A 5,878-nucleotide genomic window follows, 5' to 3' on the forward strand; every position below is an offset into this window, starting at 1 on the left:
ACGTTTGGATAGATATGCTGCATCTTGAAAGCGGCTCGTAATGTTGGCGATTTAATAACGACCGTCGAGTGGTATTGATCCTCGCGGGACTTGCAAACTCCTCGAGAGTCGAGAAGTCAAAGCGCTAACTGGCTGCCGACGTGATAATTCGGTAACACCCCGATAAGGGTCCCCTGTGCAGTTTCCACACGACACGCTAGCCGTTTCCGAAGTAAGAGAAGAGAAGACTTGTCGACGCGTCTGAAACAGCATGCCTCAAAGTCGGTGGAGCAGTATCAGCGAAGCCGAACCGCGCAAACCACACAACTGTTTTGTCCAGCTTTGTATGTTATTTTCCACAGAGTCACCGGACATATGCTGAGACTATAATACGCGAACAATGAAGAAACTAGCTCGACAAACATGTTATTTACGTCACCAGGAAAGTAATAAAATATCTTTAATTTTTTGTAAATTTTATGCACAAGCTTTTACATACAATATATTATATTGTAACTAGACCGTAATTTCATCATTTGAATCACGAACCTTTGCATGTATATGTACCTCCCTTCCTGCAATACTAATATTTTGCAAAAGTGTTAGCTATACATTTGTTGTAACCATTAATGATATCTACATGTGTTTATATTACTTATACCTACATGTGTAATTTACACCTCAATGCAGCGTATATTTGATTACATCGCAAAATTCAAAATTATATTTCTACTAACAGTGAGCACGTTAATATATTTTTAAAAATTCATCATTTATACGTTAAAATCACAAATGCATTCTACATACAGCCATGTGCAAAAGTATTAGGCACTTACAATTTTCTCGCATTTTATAAAAATTAAATATCTCGGCGAAAAAATCTCAGAGAAATTTTCGACCACGCATCTTCTGAATCTCTTGTCTACGATATTTTGTTTCTAAGTCACATAAAATTGAAAAATGATATCTTTACAATATTTTTGTTTTACTTCAAAGTGCTACGGTTCAATGAAACATCAGCAAATAAAATTTAATATGAAAGTATGTTAGAAGACTTTCTAAGCCTTACAATGCTTTTTGAAAAAAAAATTTATACAATAAAATTTCACATATTTAATAAAAAATTCGATATCTGCGAAAAATTATCATACAAATTTTTTTCGAAAAGCATTTTAAAGTTTGGGAAGTCTACTTTCAGATATTTTCATATTAAATTTTATTTACTAATGTTCAGATTAAACTATAGCGCTTTAAAATAAGACAAAAATATTACAAAGATATCATTTTTCAATTTTATGTAAGTTAGGAACAAAATATCGTATAGATAAAAGATTCAAGCGCAGATTTAAAGTTCTATCTTTATGCTTTAAAATGGAAAAATCTCTTTGAGATTTTTCCACCGATATTTAACTTTTTGTAAAATGCGAAAAAATTGTAAGTGCCTAATACTTTTGCACGTGCCTGTATATCCATACGTCGATATATTTACCGTTAATATTTGATCATTTAACAAAAATCAAAATTACATTTCTGCCATTTAAGCTTTAAATGCTTCTATCCACCGTTACGTTCATTACATTAATTTTGTCTGTCGTAAAACACGAGATCGATGCAGTGAAATAAATAGAAATCGAGAAAGAGATATCTCTGTTTTTTGCGATAGTTGAAACGGAAAAGTCCCGTAATATCGAAAGATATAGCAGACGAGACGCGGTTTGCAACAGAACAAGCTTCGTGTCGGTTCTCGTAAAAATATTTATTGCCAGTCAATAGACAGATCGATGAGGAATTGAAATCGATTCGCCCAAGCTATCGTAAAATTGAAATCAGGAGATCTGGAAAATTGCTTTTACGATAATTCTTGCCGCAATATAGTCATAGCACAAGAATTTAAATATCGCCGCCTTCTTTTAAGTAATAACTTGAAATGAATTCACTTGGCAGCATAATACACACAAATATGATCTCAAGATAAAAATCATAAAATTTCCACAGCGATATTTCTACAGCAGTTATTCTTCTCATATATTTATAAGAGAGATATAACACGTAAGAGTAATCTGGAATATAAAGTGTCTATAAAGAAAGAATAAAATTTATAACTAATTTACATATCATTTTAAATCTTTATTAAAATGTAATGTATATCTAAAATTAAAAATCCGCGTACAGAGAGATCGTTAATGTCTATGTAATAACTATCCAATCCACCTTAATCTGTCCTCCTCTGCATAACGTCTCGTTCCAACAAGTATTATTACATGATATTATATAATATATAGTATATAACTTTCTGCTGTCTTGCTAACATTAAGGTCTCGGAAATAGTGAACTTAATAACGAAAATAAATTATCTCCATTATGAACATATTGCTGGAATTAGTTCACCGATCAATCGGACAGTTCTCGAGTCGTAGAAATCCTCCTAGCTTCCTATTCCACATTGATCCCATTTGCTCGGGTAACGCAGACAGTGTGCAGTCTGCGACAGGTGTCAGTAGACAGAACACACGTGACTGCCTAAACCGCATGGTGACTGTTTTGACGCGGCTATCCGTCAGGTAATCGCGGTTCACCGTCATTCGATGCGCTACGCATCGAATCGTCTCGAGTATCCATGTACCATTAACGCACGCAAAACCACACATAGTTACGCGATTTGCTGTATGTAATCGTTCGTATAATTTATACAGTCGCTGCCAGCAACGATCACGATTATATTAATAACGAAGTATTCGATCGCTATTAATATATTGTGTATTAATAAATAATGTAAATCGTAAAATTATAATCAGAACTAATGTAAACCCGTAAGTGCTGTTACAACTTTTATGTACAAGCAGAAAACGCGGTAATAAAAAATAAAATCCAACTAAACAATGATCGAAAGAAGTCAGATCAATATCCACTATAAAAATATAGATTATCTCTAATGTTATACTGATGTGTTAACAAGAAGAAAAGAATTAATAAGAATTAAATTAATAGCTTGTTATGCTGGCGGTGATAATAATAATAGCAAAACCGAGATTAGCCAACTGGTACCTACGACAAAATGCTCGCTGCGCGTTTTATGCGCTTGCAACCGCGTATGCACGAACCCAACCCAGCACGCAAGCTCGCGTTCCTCTGCTTCACCGAATCACGAATCACGTTTACTTTAGTCGACTGTCAAAAAGCAGCTTCAGAAAGTTTTCTAAGCGAATCATATGCAAGCTCATGCATGTCGAGCGTTATTTTTAGGCAACCAAGCGATCGTAAAACTCTGGCGATGCAACGATATGATACAGCAATATAATATCGCATTCTTATCTCTAAAAAAAATACATTTCACGAATATATCAGTCCCCGGATGCATCACACAAACACATACACAATAAATTTAAAACCAATAAATTTAAAAATTTATAAAAGTATAATTATTCAGAAAATCAAGAATCAAAAATTCAAAAATGCAAAGAATCTGACAATGAGTTTTCTACATACATATAAAATTGTAAAAATAGTATAATAATTTAACTTAACAAATCAGTAATGTATTAAAAAATAGATCATTATTCTGACGTAAGTACTTTAATAATCTAAAAATATCCATCGCTTGAAAAAAAAAGGTGCTTCTTATCGTATCGGTTATCATTTGCGTTATCTAGAGCAGACGATACCGTGCAGATAGCATACAATCGCACGTAAACGAACGCAGATAACATTGTCCCTATTTGCTGCAATGTCCACACAAGAGCAACCAAATGTCAGCAGTATATCGAACAATTTGGATTACATTGATCAAAATAACGAGGAATCGATGGATGAGGATCGATACACATATTTCTCATATCTACTCGGTATTTCGCCAATTACTTGAGAGTGAATTTAAATCACTAATGATTTATGGGCCATCGACTCATCTGGAATAATTACGGCTATCAATTCGTGAAACAGTACAGAAAACTAAGCTTAGGAACATTGATCTAAGAATTAAATTTAAAATGCTTTCTCAATTCTTTTTAATACTTGTATGCTACATTTATATTAATAAACAATTCTGATTTAATTTTAAATTATTTGTCCATTTAGAGAGACTCATAATTAAGACGATAAAGAAGAGATATAAGTTTACAAAAACGATTAAAAGTACGCTAGAAACTCGTTTATAAAACGAGATGGAAAATCTGAGGATAAAAGAAACAAATCGCCACAATGCTAATTACTGAGTCGCGGTTCGCGTAACGAGAACTCCGAATATGGGTTGGTTTCTGCAAAACTTAACGTTAGAGTTCGTAATAGTTCGGGAACGTAAATCGGACTAAATGAACGCCAAGTCCGCGAATTCCAACGGATGTACTTCGAATTGGGCTGAAGATAGTAGCTTCTCCGTCCTCTTTCCCTTACTATTACAGGGTTTCAACTAATAGCACATCTCGTATGAAACGCCACAACCAACAGAAGGGAAAAAACTGAAAAGTCTTTAATACTCACATTAGTCATCTATGGAATATAATGTCAGAAATGTGAGATGTAATTTACCATACTGTATCCAGAAAGCTTGAACTATTTTGACAGGTGCAGTCACATTTAATCATTCTACATTTCCACGTGAAAGCCATTTTGTGTGGACATAACTTGCAAGAGCTACTCGCGTATATATATTTCCTCGCAATTTCCTCGCTTCTGACATCATAACGCAAGATGGCCGACGATATTGAGGACCCTTACGAGAGAAGGTTGCGAGGCATTTCGAGGCAAGGACACCCTATACCGCAAGTCAGTCAATAACCGTTCTATTGATAAGTTTGCGTTATGACTGAGTTAAAGAGAAGAGTGTAATCAACGGAATTATTGGAATGGAAATGGGTCATACGTTCAACACTTTCCGATAGCGACATTGTCTAGCTATTACAGTATCGCATTCAATTAACATTGGCAACGCTAAACGAATCAATGTTGCCATGTAGACGCAAGCGTCAACGTGTACTGGCAGGTATTTGAACGGTAAATATATTTACGAATGAGAAGCTTTTAACCAGCACATTAACGATTTAATGAATAATAAAGTCATTTTCTCATTTAAGTGAATCAACTGATTGTTGTAAATTAACGAGATCAAAGATATACAACTAGAGAACGACAACCGGGGAGACTGGAATTGGTTGTCATAGTTTTGAATAATGATTTTTAAAAAATGATAGATATAAGAATTTGTTTTAACAATATTATATATGTTATAATATATTCCTACATCTCTTAGATATTAAAGAAAATATTACTCTTGAATATACTATTGTATAAATGAGTGATATTGAAATAAAGCTACGAAAATGTGACAATTAGCCCCGTATTCGGAGTTTAGTGTGATTGTTACACATTTCAGATTTGACAGTAACACATTTTTTATGGATAAGGCATGCAAATAATACAGAGTTCATTTTAATGTCAGTTTTATATTTCAGGGAATAATAGTAATTAGTATACTGATAAAATAAAAGTTATTTTAATTGTAAGATACGTAATTTGTTTTTGTACTATATAGTTCATGTATGAAAAATGAAAAAACATCTATGTGAAATATATTCGTAAACATGACCCCATATGGCCATTTTATACGAAAAATTATATTTATAAACTTTGTTATAATAATAATTAAGTAACTGTCAAAATTATCTAAGACATAATAAATAAAAAAAAAATAAGTGCTTGTGGAAATGGAAATCCAGCAAAGCTGGAATTCAGCGCGCAATTCAAGAGACTGCAAATATATATGATATATAAATTCACATGGAATTATTTTATTAATCTCTATTTTAGGAGAATAAAATAAATTTATTTCTCCAAAACAAATTAATTATTTCACCCCATATATTTCTTCTAAAAAGCACTCAAGATCTAACTTCGTCCATTATTT

The sequence above is a fragment of the Atta colombica genome, unplaced genomic scaffold (assembly GCF_001594045.1).
Source record: "Atta colombica isolate Treedump-2 unplaced genomic scaffold, Acol1.0 scaffold7, whole genome shotgun sequence".
Classification (NCBI taxonomy): domain Eukaryota; kingdom Metazoa; phylum Arthropoda; class Insecta; order Hymenoptera; family Formicidae; genus Atta; species Atta colombica.